The 20,418-nt window shown below is 35.3% G+C and overlaps 1 protein-coding gene across 8 annotated transcripts in view; it reads right to left on the bottom strand.

The window, feature by feature from the left end:
• The window catches only part of nphs1 (NPHS1 adhesion molecule, nephrin), a 185,646-nt gene that overhangs the window by 125,641 nt on the left and 39,587 nt on the right, over positions 1-20,418 (bottom strand). For 6 of the 8 annotated variants that reach the window (XM_089121041.1, XM_089121039.1, XM_089121045.1 and 3 more), the window contains one exon: positions 16,926-16,999. The exons of the other annotated variants lie outside the window; for them this stretch is intronic. The gene's annotated coding sequence lies outside the window, so the exon portion shown is untranslated. The remainder of the gene's footprint in view (positions 1-16,925; positions 17,000-20,418) is intronic. 8 annotated transcript variants of the gene reach the window in all.

Raw genomic sequence — 20,418 nt, 5'->3', positions numbered from 1 at the left:
ATTTAGAATAGAATAAAATGTACAAACCCATACACTCCCGAAGAAAACATCTATTAACCTATTAATATAAATGATTTAAAAGTCTGAACATGCAATACAGATACGGATTTAACTACTGTGATTTAAAAAATATTTCTTAAAATTAAATAAAAACCACTTTTCCTAAAGTACAACACAGCCTTTTCAATGGATGATATACAGTATGCATTCTTTATAACCATGCATACATCCTTCTTTATTCTTTCAAGCAGAAATATTCTTTGTGTAAATTAAATATAATTAATCCTTATTATACTAAAGCTATTAACAAACTGTGATTGCTTTTCTCTTTTTCTTTGGTTGCTTGATCAATATTAAGGACACAGACCACATTATGTTTGTTGCCACTTTCACTTTAAGACGTCGGATTATTTCCAATGACATACGGATCCAATTGCACTGATGCACATCCGATACACTCACAACTGTTTAAGACATAACCGACATAATTTACATGAATACTGTCCAAAGCGGACATTTAAAGCACTCAATAACCTTGCCCCTTCATATTTATTGGACCTTCTTAATATCTATATTCAATCTCGGACTTTAAGATCGTCTTCCTCGCTCACTCTTGTTCTCCCTAGAACCCGCACTACTTCTATGGGGTCCCGGGCTTTTAGTTTTGCAGCTCCTTATTTATGGAACCTGCTGCCACAGGATGTGCGAAACAGTGAAAGTATTCATGTTTTTAAATCTTGCCTTAAGACCCATCTTTTCCGGCAGGCTTTTATGTTTTATGTCATTTATATATATATATTTTTTTTGCCCAGCCCTAACACACACACATATATATATATATATATATATATATATATATATATATATATGTGTGTGTGTGTGTTAGGGCTGGGCAAAAAAAATTCATTTTTCGATTAATCGGTTTTTAAAATGTGGCCGATTCAAAATCGATTCTCAACGGCCTCGAATCGATTTTTTCCATATAAAGGGCTCGCGGACGCGGTGCGGCGTCTTCTCGTCTCACTGCACTAGGCAAGCACTAAGCTAGGGCTGAAACGATTCCTCGAGTTACTCGAGTTACTCGATTACAAAAATTCCTTGAGGCAAAAAATCTGCCTCGAAGCCTCGTTAAATGACGCAGTTCCTATGGCGCACGCAGGGATCTGATTGTTTCACACGGACCGTTATTCAGGAAGCACACCACAGCGCATGATACATATGACTTCATAAATTGCAGAGAATGTCTAAAGTTTGGGATCATTATATGTTTATAAAGGGAGAGAACAAGATGCAATGTGTCTGCAAAGTATACCTGGCAGGGCTGCCAACTCTCACGCATTCAGCGTGAGACTCGCGCAATTCGATTTTTCACGCTGCGTGTATATCCCTTCGGTCAAATGCCTGAAAGATGAGTTCGTCTATAGATCTACCTGTTGAGCCACTCGTGATCGACTAGTTTTACCGCCGCATATTAATTCGCAAGTTAAAATATCCTGTAATCTAGTGCGAGCGCGTATGCGAGATGTTGAGCTCCTAACCGCGGCTCGCGCACGACGGCAGAGAGGTAAGCGAGCGCGTGCACCCATGTCTCTCTCACGCGCCAGTCAGACCAATTGCGGCAATTCATCATATGCTTAAACTTTTATGTAGCCACGCAACAAAAATTTCAGCATACATTCACCGGGACGTGATGGAGGAACAAATATTGTGAGACACACACACACACACACTCTGATGTTTGTCTTGAGATTACAGTTGAAAAAGTCTGATTCTTATTTATAATTGTTTTATTTCCATTTATTTATTTTTTATAAATTGTACACATTTGTGTACCTGTTTGGGTTGATATTTTATATTAATATATTTTTGTTTCCAGGTGGGTAATTTGCAGAAGGTGCAATCCTTTTTTTGTAATGTTGTATTAAGAAGACAAAACTAAGGCCAAATGGGCTTTACTATTTAAGTTTGTATTCAAAGTTTTACATGTTATGGGCTACATGTAACAGGTTTTACAGTAAATTGTTTTAACTGTATTGTTATATAATTGTTGGCACTGGCACTTATAAACACGGGTAAAAATTGCAATAATTAGTTGTGGAGCCAAATGTTGCAGTTGGAATAAATACCTCTATTTTCTTTTAAATAAATAAAAGCCAAACACCTTATCATTTTCGTAATACATTATTTGTTTTGGTTGCTTAAAAACACACATAAACAAATTATCCGATTACTCGATTAATCGATCGATTAAGTGCTAGATTAATCGATTACAAAAAGAATTGATAGCTGCAGCCCTACACTAAGCGCTGCAGCTGTCGATACACACTCGCGTTTAGGAGTCGGGACACGACGAAATATTCACTTGCACAATCGCAGCCCGATCTCATGAAAGTTCGTATCTATGGCACGAATGTCATTTCTCGTGGCATTTATACGCCAAAAACAGTTTTTGCGTGTATTTGGCACGCGATTTTCGCGTACATATGATACGCACTTTTTTGCGTATAATACGCACGAACTCCCCACCCCCCTCCCCCCTAAACCTAACCCAGGGTTTTTTAGTGCGTACCATATACACGAAAAAAATACTTTTAGCGTATAAATGCCACGAGAAATGACACTCGTGGTATAGATACGCATCTTCATGAGACTGTGTTGACAATCGGGCCAGCATTGCATCGTAACCTATGATGGTAACTAACGTTTATAATTTTCACGTCTTTTTAAGTTTTAGTTTAAACATTCAAGCAATATTAAACCATCCCGTGCTCGCGCACTCTCAGAGATGTCTTTCACTGCGTGCACATACAGTAAAGCCAATCCGCCTCAAACAGCTCGCCTGAAACAAACGTTTTATCCCTGGATTATATCGCTTTAACAGTTAAAAACACGCGACATTATGTCAAAACTCTGGTATTGGTGAGTAACCTCGTAAAGACAGTCTAATGTCTTAAATAAGCATTAAACGCGTGTGACAGACAGACAGTACAAATGAGACAGGGATCCGTTCTTAAAGTGAACGCAGCCATATGTGTCTGTCATTAATTCTGTTGAATTAAAACAACAGAATATAGCATTAATTCTAAGCAATCAGAATTAATAGCCTTTGTATTTAATTCAGTCTGGACTAAAAAGACTATCCAGTGTTATTTTACATTGGATTACTTTATTCAGTTTCTGTAGTATTTCTGACATACCAAAAAAACTCTTTATTCTATTCTATTTATTTGCTACTTTTTTCAGTTTAATTCGAAGATTGAAATCAAGCTTCCATGTGTTACTTAAACTCTTAACAAAAAAAAAAAAACAAAAAAAAAAAACATTTAGGTAAGATCAACGTAAAAAAAATGTCTAAATATTTATATTTTTATTTATCTATATCTATCTCAAACATAAAATAACATGATCCTGTTTGATCAAGCTGTGTGACTGTTCTGACTTTTTTTGCATATTGCATCAAAATCCTGTCTATTCTTTGTATGCATTTAGTGTATCTAGAATAAAAAGAGTTTTATATACAGGTTTGTGGCTCTTAAAAAACTTTTGCTGGTAATTTACTCACCCCCATGTCATCCAAGATGTTCATGTTTTTCTTTTCTCAGTCGAAAAGAAATTAAGGTTTTTGATGAAAACATTCCAGGATTTTTCTCCATATAATGGACTTACATGGGAACCAGACGGTCCAAGGTCCAAAAGACGGTTAATAACAGTTTCAGATGCAGCTTCAAATGTCTTTAAACGACACCAGACGATGAATAAGGGTCTTATCATGCAAAACGATCGGTTATTTCAAAACTTATTCCAAAAATGTAACTTTTCTAAGGACAAATGCTAGCCTTGCTCTATTCTGTCAGGCGCGTTTGTAACGTCACGTATTACGTAATTACGTTCAAAAGGTCACGGGCGACGTAGCCGGAAGTACAGAATCAAAATCGTCCGACATCGTTGTTTTACCTTTTAATTACTTTTTTGTAAACAGCGTTTGAGTTAGTTTGCACGTTCAACCTATGCGTTCAACTTGTAAACACTGACTCTGTACTTACGGCTACGTCGCCCGTGACCTTTTGAACGTAATCCTGCTGCCGCCACAGAGTGCCATTTAGTTTTATATAAAGTTTAAATTATTTTATTGTCTCAAATCGTTGATAATGTATACTGACTTTGCCCTATGCTGCAATAAATTTAGTTTTGCATTCATTTACATAAATCAGCTGCTTGAATGACAATTGCTGATGTAATTGGGTTTTCATGTGAGATTCTCAATTCATTCAGTTAACTGATGCTCTGAGGTAGTTTTCAGACTGCAGACTCAGCAACGATTGTATTTAATTGTACAGTACAATTATAACATAGAACAAACATCTTCATTTCATGTCATTAAACATAACAATATTGCTGCCCATACACTGATGAGAAAGTGTGAGTCCGGTGTGCGATACTTGGAGTTGTCCTAGACGTGGCGCAGCGCTGCGCTTCTCATTCGGTGTGCGACCCTCTTTACGGATGTGTATTTCACTGCCACTTCAATTCACTGTTCACACACACACACACAAAGTCCCCACTTGGTTGGATAGATATCATTCAGAAAGTTCCCTCTTGGCTAGTGTGCAGCGACACTTCTGTGTTAATACATGTATATGTTAGTAATATAGACGTGTGTGTGCAATGGCACATAACTATGGCAAGTAAATTGTTAGGGACTGCATAACAAAGCATAGAAAGTATATGAAGAGAGAGCGTTAAATAAGAAAAATAGTATATATATATACATAATGTATATAATAGATATATAATTTAACTGTAATGAAGACATATTTCACTGCCAGTTGTCCCCAATGTCCCCTCTTCGCCAGTGTGGAGCGACACTGCTGTGTTAGTAATATATAAATATATAGTTTTAGATCGGTAAGATTGTTTATGTTTTTAAAAGAAGTCTCTTCTGCTCACCAAGGCTGCAATTATTTGATAAAAAAAACAGTAATATTGTGAAATATTATTACAATTTAAAACAGTGTTTTTCTATGTGAATATATATATATATATATATATATATACATATATATATATATATATATATATATATATATATATATATATATATATATATATATATATATATAATGTATATAATATATATATATATATATAATGTAAGCGTAATTAAGAAAGATTTCACTGCCAGTTCACACACACACACACAAAGTCCCCACTTGGTTGGATAGATATAATTCAGAATGTCCCCTCTTCGCCAGTGTACAGCGACACTGCTGTTAGTAGTATAGAAATATATAGTTTTAGATCGGTAAGATTGTTTATGTTTTTTAAGAAGTCTCTTCTGCTCACCAAGGCTGCAATTATTTGATAAAAAAAACAGTAATATTGTGAAATATTATTACAATTTAAAACAGCGTTTTTCTATGTGAATATATTATATATATATATATATATATATATATATATATATATATATATATATATATGAAGAGTTCAGATGCAAAAGCCTCTAAGTGCCATTTGAAATTTTCTTCTAGAATGATCATTTTTTTCAAGCTTATATATTTCAATTCAGTACTTTCACTTAAATAACAATGAGGATTACCTATTAATTGTAATTTAAGTGAAATTACTGAACTTGAATATATAAGCTTGATAAAAAATGATCATTTTTGAAGAATATTTCCAACGGCACTTAGAGGCTTTTGCATCTGAACTCTTCATATATATATATATATATATATATATATATATATATATATATAATGTATATAATAGATATATAATGTAAGCGTAATTAAGAAAGATTTCACTGCCAGTTCACACACACACACACAAAGTCCCCACTTGGTTGGATAGATATCATTCAGAATGTCCCCTCTTTGCCAGTGTACAGCGACACTGCTGTTAGTAGTATAGAAATATATAGTTTTAGATCTTTAAGATTGTTTATGTTTTTAAAAGAAGTCTCTTCTGCTCACCAAGGCTGCAATTATTTGATTAAAAAAACAGTAATATTGTGAAATATTATTACAATTTAAAACAGCGTTTTTCTATGTGAATATATTATATATATATATATATATATATATATATATATATATATATATATATGAAGAGTTCAGATGCAAAAGCCTCTAAATGCCATTTGAAATTTTCTTCTAGAATGATCATTTTTTTCAAGCTTGTATATTTAAATTCAGTACTTTCACTTAAATTACAATGAAGGTTACCTATTAATTGTCATTTAAGTGAAATTACTGAACTTGAATATATAAGTTTGATAAAAAATGATCATTTTTGAAGAATATTTCCAACGGCACTTAGAGGCTTTTGCATCTGAACTCTTCATATATATATACATATATATATATAATGTATATAATAGATATATAATGTAAGCGGAATTAAGAAAGATTTCACTGCCAGTTCACACACACACACAAAGTCCCCACTTGGTTGGATAGATATCATTCAGAATGTCCCCTCTTTGCCAGTGTACAGCGACACTGCTGTTAGTAGTATAGAAATATATAGTTTTAGATCGGTAAGATTGTTTATGTTTTTTAAGAAGTCTCTTCTGCTCACCAAGGCTGCAATTATTTTTTTTTAAAAAACAGTAATATTGTGAAATATTATTACAATTTAAAACAGCGTTTTTCTATGTGAATATATTATATACTATATATATTTCTATATCTATATATATATATCTATATATATATATATATATAATAGATATATAATGTAAGCGGAATTAAGAAAGATTTCACTGCCAGTTCACACACACACAAAGTCCCCACTTGGTTGGATAGATATCATTCAGAATGTCCCCTCTTTGCCAGTGTACAGCGACACTGCTGTTAGTAGTATAGAAATATATAGTTTTAGATCGGTAAGATTGTTTATGTTTTTTAAGAAGTCTCTTCTGCTCACCAAGGCTGCAATTATTTGATTAAAAAATCAGTAATATTGTGAAATATTATTACAATTTAAAACAGCGTTTTTCTATGTGAATATATTATATATATATATATATATATATATAAATATATATATATATATATATATATATATAATGTATATAATAGATATATAATGTAAGCGGAATTAAGAAAGATTTCACTGCCAGTTCACACACACACAAAGTCCCCACTTGGTTGGATAGATATCATTCAGAATGTCCCCTCTTTGCCAGTGTACAGCGACACTGCTGTTAGTAGTATAGAAATATATAGTTTTAGATCGGTAAGATTGTTTATGTTTTTAAAAGAAGTCTCTTCTGCTCACGAAGGCTGCAATTATTTGATTAAAAAAACAGTAATATTGTGAAATATTATTACAATTTAAAACAGCGTTTTTCTATGTGAATATTTTATATATATATATATATATATATATATATATATATATATAATGTATATAATAGATATATAATGTAAGCGGAATTAAGAAAGATTTCACTGCCAGTTCACACACACACAAAGTCCCCACTTGGTTGGATAGATATCATTCAGAATGTCCCCTCTTTGCCAGTGTACAGCGACACTGCTGTTAGTAGTATAGAAATATATAGTTTTAGATCGGTAAGATTGTTTATGTTTTTAAAAGAAGTCTCTTCTGCTCACGAAGGCTGCAATTATTTGATTAAAAAAACAGTAATATTGTGAAATATTATTACAATTTAAAACAGCGTTTTTCTATGTGAATATATTATATATATATATATATATATATATATATATAAATAATGTATATAATAGATATATAATGTAAGCGTAATTAAGAAAGATTTCACTGCCAGTTCACACACACACAAAGTCCCCACTTGGTTGGATAGATATAATTCAGAATGTCCCCTCTTCGCCAGTGTACAGCGACACTGCTGTTAGTAGTATAGAAATATATAGTTTTAGATCGGTAAGATTGTTTATGTTTTTTAAGAAGTCTCTTCTGCTCACCAAGGCTGCAATTATTTGATTAAAAAAACGGTAATATTGTGAAATATTATTACAATTTAAAACAGCGGTTTTTTATGTGAATATATAGTGAAGTGTAATTTATTCCTGTGATCAAAGCTGAATTTATCATCATTATTTCAGTCTTCATTGTCACATGATCCTACAGAAATTATTATAATATGATGCTCAAGAAACATTTATGATTATTATCCATGTTGAAAACAGTTTTTTACATTTTTATTGCAGGATTCGTAGATGAATAGAAAGTTAAAAAGAACAGAATTAATCTGAAATGGAAATATTTTGTAACATTAATCACTACCATTCAAAAGTTTGGGGCCAGTAAGAATTTATTTATTTTTTATTTTTGGAGGAAAGAAATTCGAAAATACTTTAATTCATCAAGGATGAGTTAAATTGATCAAAAGGATCATGTGACACTGAAAACTGATGTGTAATCAGCAACAGTAATGGTGTTGAAAATTCAGCTTTCAAATTACATTTTAAAATATATTAAAACAGAAAACAGTCATTTTAAATTGTCATAATATTTCACAATATTACTGTTTGTCATCTTTTTATCAAATAAAGCAGCCTTGGTGAGCAAAAAACTTACTGATCTAAAACTTTTGACCGGTAGTGTATATATATATATATATATATATATATATATATATATATATATATAATGTAAGCGTAATGAAGAAAGATTTCACTGCCAGTTCACACACACACACAAAGTCCCCACTTGGTTGGATAGATATCATTCAGAATGTCCCCTCTTCGCCAGTGTACAGCGACACTGCTGTGTAGCAATATAGACATGTATTTGTTCGAGCATTATATAATGACACACCCACACACACACACATATATGTGTATAAGTATGTATAAGTTACAAAATGAAGACAAGATTTCACTGCCAGTTCACTTCACTGTTCACACAGACATACAGTTCAATTGCAGGCTATATGAGTCCCCTGTTGGTAAGGTAGACATCGGCCAGAGTTTCAGGTCCCCACTTGGCATGTTTTTTTAAAAATAAAAAAATGCATATTTAAAGTCATATTATGAAAAAAGACCTTAAAAGAGAATTTTGTACGTCATTTTTGTTTCTTCAAAATGACCAGAAACACTAGTCCCCTCTTGGCCAGTGTAGAGTGATAGTCCCCTTTTAGTAATATAGACGTGTATGTGTGTGTGTGTGTGTGTGTGTGTGTGTGTGTGTGTGTGTGTGTGTGTGTGTGTGTCTTTTATTTCTGATGCAAGAATCCAGGTAATGAATATGCATCACAGCTCAAAACTCAATTTTCAACAAAATCATAAACTAATTTCTGATCCTTAAAACAATTGATCTAATGTCCAGAAGTCATTGAGCCGTTTAATATCCAAATTGACCCTATTTACTTTCATGATACACTTTAAAAAATGCTGGGTTGTTTCAACTGAAATTTGGGTCAAATATGGACAAACCCAAATGTTGGGTTAAAAATGTGGTTAAAAAATACATTTCAAAAATACACATTTCAAAGTGAAAGTTGAGGTTGGGTTAAAACTTTAATTTAGATTTTTTGTCCATATTTGACCCACATTTGGGTTGAAACAGCCCAGCATTTTTTAGAGTGTACATATGCATTCTTCTACTATCTATCTATCTATCTATCTATCTATCTATCTATCTATCTATCTATCTATCTATCTATCTATCTATCTATCTATCTATCTATCTATCTATCTATCTATCTATCTATCTATCTATCTATCTATCAATCAAAGACTACATATAGGTATGTAATCCAGACATTGAACTTTAATGTTCTATTAAGTTTGAGACCTTTCTATCTACCCATAGAGTTTGGGAACATTTTGGTCTGTTTTGTGTATGTCCCTCCATCAGGCAAAGCAGCAAATGCCATGAGCATTATAAGAGACAGTATTCAAGTCCAACGTCAACATACACCTGAGAAACCTGTATTTCTTATGTAGATTGCACTTTATTGAGAAAATCATGATATTTTACAAAGCTGTTTTAGAAAGCATAATTAAGTATAGTGTCATACAGCCCATTCTCACCCCCAAGGCGTCACTTAACTGACGCCTTGGGAAGCATTTGGACATGCTTCAATATCTGACGCTTTAGGCGCCCTTTAGCGTCAGTTAGATGACGCCCTAGGATCGCGTGTACCCTACCCCCACCCCACACCTAAACCTAACCGCGTCCTCTAACTGACGCTTTCCTTTAGCGTCAGTTTGATGACGCCGTAGGATCGCGTCATGTAAGTGACGCTAAAGGGCACCTAAAACGTCAAATATTGAAGCATGGTCAAAGGTGACGCCTTGGGGTGAGAATGCGTTGTGTCATAGTATGGTTTGGGAACCTGTCTATGTAGCTTCAATCTAAATTGGCTCACCTGGTATAATTTGAAGTAATGTTTATTTATTTGGAAAAATGTGACTACATTAAGTGCAACATGGGACATAAACAAATTATATATATATATATATATATATATATATATATATATATATATATATATATATAATATAAATATAACATTAAGTGAGGACTGCCTCCTCATTTCAGAATACTACGATACAGTGTTTGTCAAGTTTTAGTATGACAGTATTACACTTGATGATAGTACTGAAGTGTAGCCCACTGTGTGATAAGTACAGCCTTGACCCGAAGAAGACTCTCGCTCCGGTCCGTCTGCAGCTAAGTGCTTGGCTAATGCACTGCTGGAGAGCAAGAACCCGGCAGTCCTCATGAGCTCTCCAGCATAATCAACACAACCAATAGGGCTCTGTGTCTCTGACTTTATAAGGGATGTGTCACAGAGGGTCAGCGTAAAAGAGGAAATGACTCAGTTGTGCATTAACTTGAAAGGACGGAGTATGCCACTAATGCTGACACATCTTGCTCTTACTAGACCAAATCTGCTTTAAAAGACTTCGCATATACAGTACACACACACACACACACACACACATAAACGCAAGGCAACACTCTAAGCACAGGAACAACATCAAAACACAACAACCTGCCTATCTCTGATTATAGAAATCGCCTTCATCTACAAGCAACCGTCTGGCCGTGGAAGTCTTGCCAGGACACAAGTTTGCCGTAATCTCACAAGTCTCAGGACAAATCTCTGGGATCTTCGGGTTGAGGAACGTCACATCAGCGTTAAAGGTCGTGCTAATCCCTAGTTGTTGGTGACCGACAAGCCGCTGTTTTGAGCAGGTGGAAAAATATGATTAATTCCGGTTAAGAGGGATTTGGACCCCAGATTGGGTTGGTTTTTGCCACCGTACACTCGCACACAAACACACTCTGGCACTGATATGGGGGGTCAGACAGAGTGTTGTATGGAAACCAGCTGTGGTAGCCAGATTGAAGAGGCGCTAATCCACAAATCGGCTCGGTTTAACCCAAAACCGCAAATGAGCTTCTGAATATCAGCTATTTAATACAGTGATATTCTGATAGCTGATGAAGGGGCAGTTAAAGAGATAGTTCTATAAAAAATTAATTACTCACCCTCAAGTTCTTCTAAACCTGTATGAGTTACTTTGTTCTGTTGATCATATTATTTTGAAGAATGTGGTTTGTTGCTCCCCATTGACTTTCATAGTTTGTTGTTTTCATACTCTAGAAGTCTCGAAAAACGATCTCATAAAATGATCCAATAAAAGTCACTATAAATGAAGAGCCTGGCAGAACCCTTTAACACTATACATAACCTTTTCTGAATTGTGCTCACTATACGTTGGTTTACGCTGTTGTTCTTCCAAAACTGCAGTGTTAAGCTTGTTGTTTATATGTCACACTGCTATACATTCACTGTGTGTAGGCCTGTCAGAGAAGGGAGAGATTTGATTAAATTTGGCATCAAATCGATCAATTAAATAAAAATGTAATGCACATCATTACATTTTCAGATACTCAAGTCTGAAGACATAAAATCCCAAAATGGTTTTGTTTATTTGGGACATCAATAATGTCCCAAAAAATAATCTGATTACATAACACGCTTACCTCGTAATATTACCCCAACACTGATAATGCAATGCAGAATAAATGCTTCAAAATGTTTGAAATAGATTTTTAATTAAAATTTAATGAGTCTTAAAGATTATGGCTCATTTACCAAAGGTAACATTTGCCGGTGTGAGATGCATTTAAACTGGAAATAACCTCTTTCCTAGGTGGAAACAACTATTTTGGCAATGATATGGAAGACATGCTGTCAATTACTTAACCCTTTAAGTGACTTCTCAACCAAACGGTTGTTTATTAGTTAGCCAATCATGCGCCAATACTTGCAGTATAAAGGATTGGTAACACGTCCGAGTTCGCAGATGCTATTTACCTCTATCCTCCCCACCTCCACCAAGATGGTCCCTTCCCGTACCTCCCGGGGTTCGTCTGGAGCCCCTGCCTTCATTTTCAGGCAGGATATGCAGTTTCCGATACCCTAGGAATAGGATTGCGCGTTTCGTACTGGGCCAATGCCAATAAACTTTTATTTATAAAGTTATTCACTATAAAACAATCACTAATTATATATTATATACTGATGTGATATGATAGAGAGCAAATAAAAAAAAATAGGCATACAGTATGGCATGTATCACTATTTTAACAGCTGACAATAATAATAATCAGTAATAAATATGCAGTTTATGCAAATATTTGTTAGAGATTAAATAAATGTACACAATTTCTACCAAGTTGTAAACAAATAAATATTGACATGTGCTCTGCTATGGTAATTATTCAGAATCATAATCAGTGATTGTGTAGAATAATGATGTTACAAATGCATGAGTAAGAAATGTCTCCACAAAGAGTAATAGTAGAGTAATAATAATAGTAATACCAGCACCAAGAGTTATAGTACCAGTAATGTTTGACCTTTTGGAGAATTGTTTTGGTCCCAATGAGGAAAACAGCTCACAAATCATATAAAATTTTGCTTTTTTTAAATGTAAAAATACAGAAAGTTTTCTGTGATTGGTAGGTTTAGGGTTGGGGGATAAAATAAACATTAAAATACACCATGTGTGTGTGTGCGCGCGTGCAACAACGCGCAAGAGAGAAAGTTGTCAGAAAGATAGAGGGAGGGAGATAGAGAGTAGAGAGAATGTGTGAGAGGTAAAATATTATCAGGTCAGTGTGAAGAGGGAGAGGGGTCAGATAATAAGACTCAATCGCGCTGAGTGAAACGTACTGGGAGAGAAAACGCTGACGTGTTCCCTCCACTCCATCCAATTCTGGAAGCACCAGCCCCCTCTTTCGCTCCCTCTCTTTTTTATGCAGTGGTGTGGGATCCACGGCCCACAAACTTTAGCACTTTACTGTCCGTTCACGTGCCCATCTATCACAATGAAGGGCTGATGAAGAGACAGCAGGGTGAATGAGTGGAGAAGAGCAAGGGAGGGGAGGAATAAAACGAGGGATGGGGCCAATATTGAAACGGGAGGTCAGAGAAGATGAGCATCGTTGCCAACCTTGTGTGTCCCGTTCTTTTATTTACCGCTCCACCACCGTAAGCCTATTACTGATGCCATCTCGCTCTCACACACAAAAGGCAAACTCAAACAAAAACCCCACATGTGACCTTTTGAAACACAACTAGAAAATGCTCATTTGAATAACACCAAACTACACACAATACACACAGTGCTGCTAAACATGCTACATTAGTGTACAACAACTGTCATTACAGACAAACACTACTAGTGATGCCAAAGATGGATTTCACATGACGTGAAAGCTGCTGCTCTCGTATGTTTTACTGTTGTCTCCATTCATGTTATGTGTAATTTGCATGAGCTTTTTTCATCAATTAAATCGAAAGATCTGAAAAAGCTAATTTACCCACCCTTAGACCCTCCCGTTGAAGAAATCAGGACAGGCGTGGTCGAAAGAGACAGATTAAAATGCCAGGTGTAAATGTGTATGTGTTTCACTTGTCTACTTGATCTAATTGACCAAAACAAATCTTAAAGGGTTAGTTCACCCAAAAATGAAAAATCTGTCAGCATTTACTCATCCTCATGTTCTTCCAACCCTGCAAGACCTTCGTTCATCTTCAGAACATGAATTAAGATATTTTTGGATCACTCCTTTATACTAGTCCATAGGCTTCTTGAGGGATTGAAACTTGCCGGCCTCGAAAAGTTATTAAAGACATCGTTAAAATAGTCCAAACGACTACAGTGGCTCAATCTTGACTTTATCAAGCGACAAGAATATTTTTGTGCGCAAAAACAAACAAAAATAATGACTTTATTTCAACTATTCACTTCCTTCTCTATGCAACTCTAGTCAGTTAATGCAGTGTGATAGCGTAGAGCTACGTCACACGTAGGCTCACTATTGGCCGACGCTGGTCATGTGTGTGATGCGTGTGACGTACAATAACAGAAGTTTACGCTATTAAACTTGTAACCTGAATAATTGAAATAAGTCGTTATTTTTGTTGTTGTTTTTTTTGTGCACAGAAAGTATTCTCGTCGTTTGATAAACTTAAGATTAAGACTATTTTAACGATGTCTTTAATAACTTTTCAAGGCCGGCAAGTTTCAATTCCTCAAGAAGCCTATATGGACTAGTATGCAGGAGTGATCCAGCTCTCAGATTTCATCAAAAATATCTTAATTCGTGTTCCGAAGATAAACGAAGGTCTTACGGGGTTGGAACAACCTGAGGGTGAGTAAATACTTACAGAATTTTCACTTTTGGGTGAACTAAGCCTTTAATATAAGCTAGAAACAGGGCCTCAGTAATGCTTTGTCTGGTTGATGTCTCTATAAAGCCCCTCCTTCTGAAAAGCACACTGTGCTCTGATTGGTCAACCACTTCAATCGTGTATCAGAGATTTCATGCCACTTAAGATAAACGTGTTAGATCTGGTTGGGAAAACATCATCTCTTGAACACACTAATAACACAACTCAACCAGGCATCATCACCCACTTTTTTTTTGCGTGTATGCCTTGGGCAGGAATTATTTAAATGAGGAATAGCTGTGACGTGAAGAAAACGTTCCTAGAAGAAAACTCAAGGCTACAATCGAGGCGTATCAGGGAGTTCAGAAACAGTGCACACTGATATAGAAAATAACTACTTTTGGAGGGACTTTGAGCTTGAAAAAGGTCTACAAACTTACAAAGCACAAACAGCAACATTACACACTAAAAAAAAGCTGAATATGTAAAAAAAAGCCGCTCAATTTAAAAAACTGAAAACTGACACAAGAAATGAGAGTCACTTTCAAAGTGCAAAACTGACAAAAAAAAAAGCTAAACAAAAGTACCATAAAAGTGGTCTGTATGACTAGATTCCTAACACCGAAAATCTAAACACAATGCATAAATACAACGTCAATTTAAATTGTCATTCTCTGAAAATGTTTTTCTGTACAGTAGCTTTCAAACTTGAATTTTCACATATTCAAATTCGCAGTGTAAATTTGTTATGAGACACATGAAAACTAATGAGGTTATATCATTTTAAATAAACAATGGCAATATATTCAATTGTAACTGTAACTGACATTGGAGCTGCGGCGGAAAAGAAGATTTAATAAACAACAAACATTTTTCCTCACACAAAGCTTCTTCAGAGGACTTTAAATTTAGACTACATGAATCTACTTATTGGTATTTTTATGGTTTGCTATTTTTTTTTTTAAAACATCTCTTTGAGTAAATGACAACAATTAATTTTTAAATGAACTACTTTAAAGCAAAAGTGCAAGTAGCACAGCTGTTTGAAAAAAAAAATATTATGATTTTATGTTTTAAGTAAATGCAGATTGGTGAAATTCATTCACTTAAAATCCCACTGTAGTCAATAATTGCATCCTTAAAACTCATCTTTGATCACCAAAAGGACACATTAAAACATCCTTGAAAAAATGTCTTCATGCCTTCAAATAGCTTTAATGAAACTCTACAGCCTTGCCTAACTTAGTACGTTATTCTATGAATATGCATATTAGCCCTGCCTCTACTCACACCAGCTCAGAGATCCACTCATTGGCCTGATTGGTTACAGGGTCGTTTGTGACGTCAAAAAACAAATCTTTGAGACCTTCTTTGGTTCACCCCTTGCCTTGATACCAGCCCGAACCCCGCCCACAACATTTTTGGTCGGGAAGTTCGGTCTGGACTCGATCCATTGAGGAGTAATTATGATCAGTTCAGAAATGGTCGGGCCAATCAAATATCCAGGGGTGCGTTTCCCGTACAACGATGTAACTCGCTGCTTCACTACCATAGTACGATGCATCGTTGGAGAAATCAACTAGCTAGTCACGACTGTTTCTCGAAACCCACTTTCGCAAAGTATCGTTCAACCATATTGGTTTCGCACGTGGTGGAGTAATAACTACTTTTAATGAAACTGTTTGAGATCCAATTAACGCTAGATTTGTATTATATAAATTACAGACATGTCATCTGAGGACTATTTCTAATTGTTCTCAGTTATTTTGCTTTATTACCAGACTCAATATTTTGCTCGTTCTTACATAGTAGAGCACATTCGCACTCTTCGAACACGTTACTTCAAATCTTTTGAAAAACGCAAAGAGGTAAATTACATTTATATGTATTCTAAATAAAAGGCACCGGTTGTACTGAATGTCAGCTTGCTTATTTTGCTCAAGATATAAGGATTTACTACCTCCAAATGTGTTGCAATATAGAAACGATGCTTCTAACCACAGGTCGAGAGCTTTCGTTCAAACCACACAACTTTGCGATACTGTTTGCTAATGTTTGTTGGAACGATGGTTTCGGGAAACACCGACTCGTTGAACTATGCTGATAACGACGGAACTTGCGACCATAGTTGGCTAACGATGCTTTTGGGAAACGCACCCCAGAGCGGGGTTTACACGATGATGGACAGAGGATCTGCAGATACGTAATCATCACGTTATCAAAGAGTGCTTACCTTAAACTGGTTTCCCTCAAAGATGACTGCAGCTGGAGAATTGAGATGTAGGCCTATAGATTCCGCTATCGCGTCTGTTGTAAAAGAAATCGACAGCGCATTAATTTTAAAAGACGAACAGAGAACTGCAATGAAACCTTGTGGTTGTTGTGGTTTCTCCTTTGGTCGCACTCAAAATAAGCAACTCTCATTATTTTACTTCCAGAATGCGTGCAGTTGAGTTGACAACTATGCTATGCAACTATGTAGCTGACTTACTGCGTTGCTCTAATTGGTTGTAGGTCTATCCAATTGAGTTATTTTTTTACTGGTTCGGTTAAGACACGTCCTACGGAGCAGAATCAGGCTCACATTCTGACTAGAATACGAGTATGACGAAGTCAGGCTAGTTCACCACTGTTTAAGGAGAAAATTCTAAGCAATGGTGTTGATTTATGAATTTGCACATGGTTTGACTTAAAGCATATTAAAGGGACACTCCACTTTTTTTTTTTTTTTTTTTTGGAAATAGGCTCATTTTACAACTCCCCCAGAGTTAAACAGTTGAGTTTTACCATTTTCGAATCCATTCAGCCGATTTTCTGATATTTAGAAGAATGTCAGTAACCAGATAGTTTCTGGTCTCATTGACTTCCATAGTATATTTTTTTTTTCCCTACTCTGGAAGTCAATGAGACCAGAAACTGTCTGGTTACTGATATTCTTCTAAATATCAGAAAATCAGCAGAATGGATTCGAAAACGGTAAAACTCAACTGTTTAACTCTGGGGGAGTTGTAAAATGAGCCTATTTCAAAAAAAAGTGGAGTAACCCTTTAAAAACACCACAGACATATAAACAACATTAAAAACTCGATTTTCACCACAAGCGGCGTGGTTGAAAAACCTTACTGAACCCAACTTTTGAGCAGTAGCAATACATAATATTTATTATACATTTTGTGCCTCGTGGTTTTATATAGCTGACAACACACACTAGCCCTCTCTCATTTAGTGCTAAACAACTGCTCTAACACAGAGCTACAGACTACAGGTCTCCAAGGACCCACAAACTCAAGTTGTGCCAAAGCACATCCGTTGTTTCAGCGAAGACACGATCATATCTGACAGTGATGGACATGGCAATGAAGTAGAGCCGTCTCAATGAAGGAGAACACACACGCGCATTAGTGGGCGCTGCAAACAGGTCTGAGTATCGCTAACAAAGAGTCAGATTAGAGGGGTAAACTCGGTTAAATCCTCCAAAACAGTGAAACGGTAGCAGCAGAAATAACCCAGAATAGATCTGCATGGAGCCTCGAACAAAAACGATTAAGCTGTAAAACAGTCCTTTAATAGCTTAAGCCATGTGCTCTATTATCTCCCATCCTCCACCCACATGTACTGTCTCATAGCTGCTCCTGCCCACGCGTAAATACACACACAAGCGCACATGCTCGTACAGTCACGTAACCCAACAGATGGGGTTTGGGGTGTGTTTTAGGTGAAGGCCACTCAATCAGTTGGTCTGCTTTGCGAAAGGCATTTTAATTAATAGTTGAGGTAAAAAAAAAAACTAGGCTAATCCTATGATAAAGCACCTTAGTTTAAAACGGCATAGTTATTGTTATATTTGAATACATGCGTCGCATTACATTGCCCCCATATCTGACTATTGAATCATGGCAAACTCTCAGGAAGCTTTCAGGATTTGCAGAACTGATTCAAGTGTGAAATTCCCAATAGTTTTCAAGTATTAATCTCGGCAAGTCTGTGCATTTCTCATTTTGACCGAAGCATATTTAAAATATCTGAAACGGCTTTGAATCAAGACAACCACATGGGATCTACTCAGCTATGCTTTTCAGCTATACCTATACCTTTTCATCTCCATGTGCAAGTTGTTGTTTTTTTTTTTTTTTTTTAAGTGGAACTTTGTCTGATTAAAATCATTTTTCACTTCCTCAAACCTCCAACTTCTCAACTTGTGATGCAGGGAAATGTGATTATATGAAACGTGCATAAATAGCTGAAGGCATGATGGTGCATGAGATAAATAATAATGTTTAGTCAAAGGCTAATTGTGGAGCACCCGCATCTGTGTGCAATTTCTATCATGACTTAATGTGTTGACAAGTGTACAAGACAATGATTACTTGTAGATGAAAAAAAAATACTTGATATATTGAAGATTCAAAATCTCTTCATTTAATGTTGTTTTTAGTGCTATTGTTGTTTTTTATTAGTATTCATAATATGTATCTGTTTTATTACATGTATACACACATTATCACTTGTAATCTTTGCATTTTGTGATTATAATGTTTTTAAGATGTGGGAGAGAGAGAGACTTTAGGATAAGTTAAACTGTATGAGTGAATGTATGTTGGAGTGAGACTGAAAGTTTATGCAATGTATAGTTCCATTGGGATTGGATATACATTCCATTGTTAATAGGAACCACATGTTCTTGTGGTAAGGTATGTGTTACTATGGTGATGCAGTTTTTTTCTTGGTCAGTGGTATAAAGACTGAGACCCTTTGTTTGAAAAGTAGGAAGAGATGATAACGATGCAGAATGAAGACCTCTGTTTCTCTTCCTCCTATGTCTTATAAATATTATAAATAAATTCAAGAGATCTCTTGGCAAAATCACTGATGTCTCTTTTCATGGGGAAAGCAAAAGAAGTTTTTTTTAGATCTACAATTTGGCGTCACGAACAGGATTGCATGTCCAGGCATTCGTCTCAATCATTGCAGGTAAGACTTTTTGCTTTATAAAAAGTTCTAAGTCTGCCTGATGATTAGAGACAGTGACTGAAACTGCTGAAAAGAACTGTGTGATTTTGGGTACCAGTTGTTTTGCCAATGAATATAAGACATAGTAAAATATAAATACTAAAAATTAATAAAATTAAGTCATTTGAATTGAATTTGGCTTATTTAGGTTCTCTGAAAAGTAAACCTCAAACAATATTTGAAATGCTGGGATAGAGGTGGATCTTTTTTAGAAAAAAGACCATCTAGTCGGAAATTTGGAATTAGCTGTAAATCGGTTAAGCTAGTAAAATTTGCTTGGTTATAACTGCGACGTGGTTGGATAGTGGCGGGACTGTTTAAAGAAGGCAGAGTAATCCCTAAAACATCCAACACACCAAAGATTCGTTCTCAGAAGGAGGCGAGGAAAGTTTTAACACAAGTGATACTTGATTGACCAAAGCGGTTAAATGTGGCGGGACTGTTTAAAAAAGATGGCAGGGTAATCCCTAAAACATTGTAACACGCTAGAGTTATACAAGTATAAAAGGCGCTTAAAAAGGTGTTATACAAGGCGCCCTTGTAACTAGCTAGGATCGTGGGCATTCTGAACCTGACCGTAAAGCTGTTCAAATATTTGAGGAGACTGATCCGAGTTAACTTTAAGAAAAATAAATACCAAAGAAATTAATCTGAGATAAAATCCAAAGTATTTGAAAAGAAAGGAAAAAAAAGGAACCGTTTTGAGTTTTAAAAAG

This window comes from Pimephales promelas, chromosome 16 (assembly GCF_988280905.1).
Source record: "Pimephales promelas chromosome 16, fPimPro1.hap1.1, whole genome shotgun sequence".
Lineage (NCBI taxonomy): Eukaryota > Metazoa > Chordata > Actinopteri > Cypriniformes > Leuciscidae > Pimephales > Pimephales promelas.
Note: the sequence above shows the minus strand (reverse complement) of the source record. Positions and strands in the feature narration are given on the sequence as shown.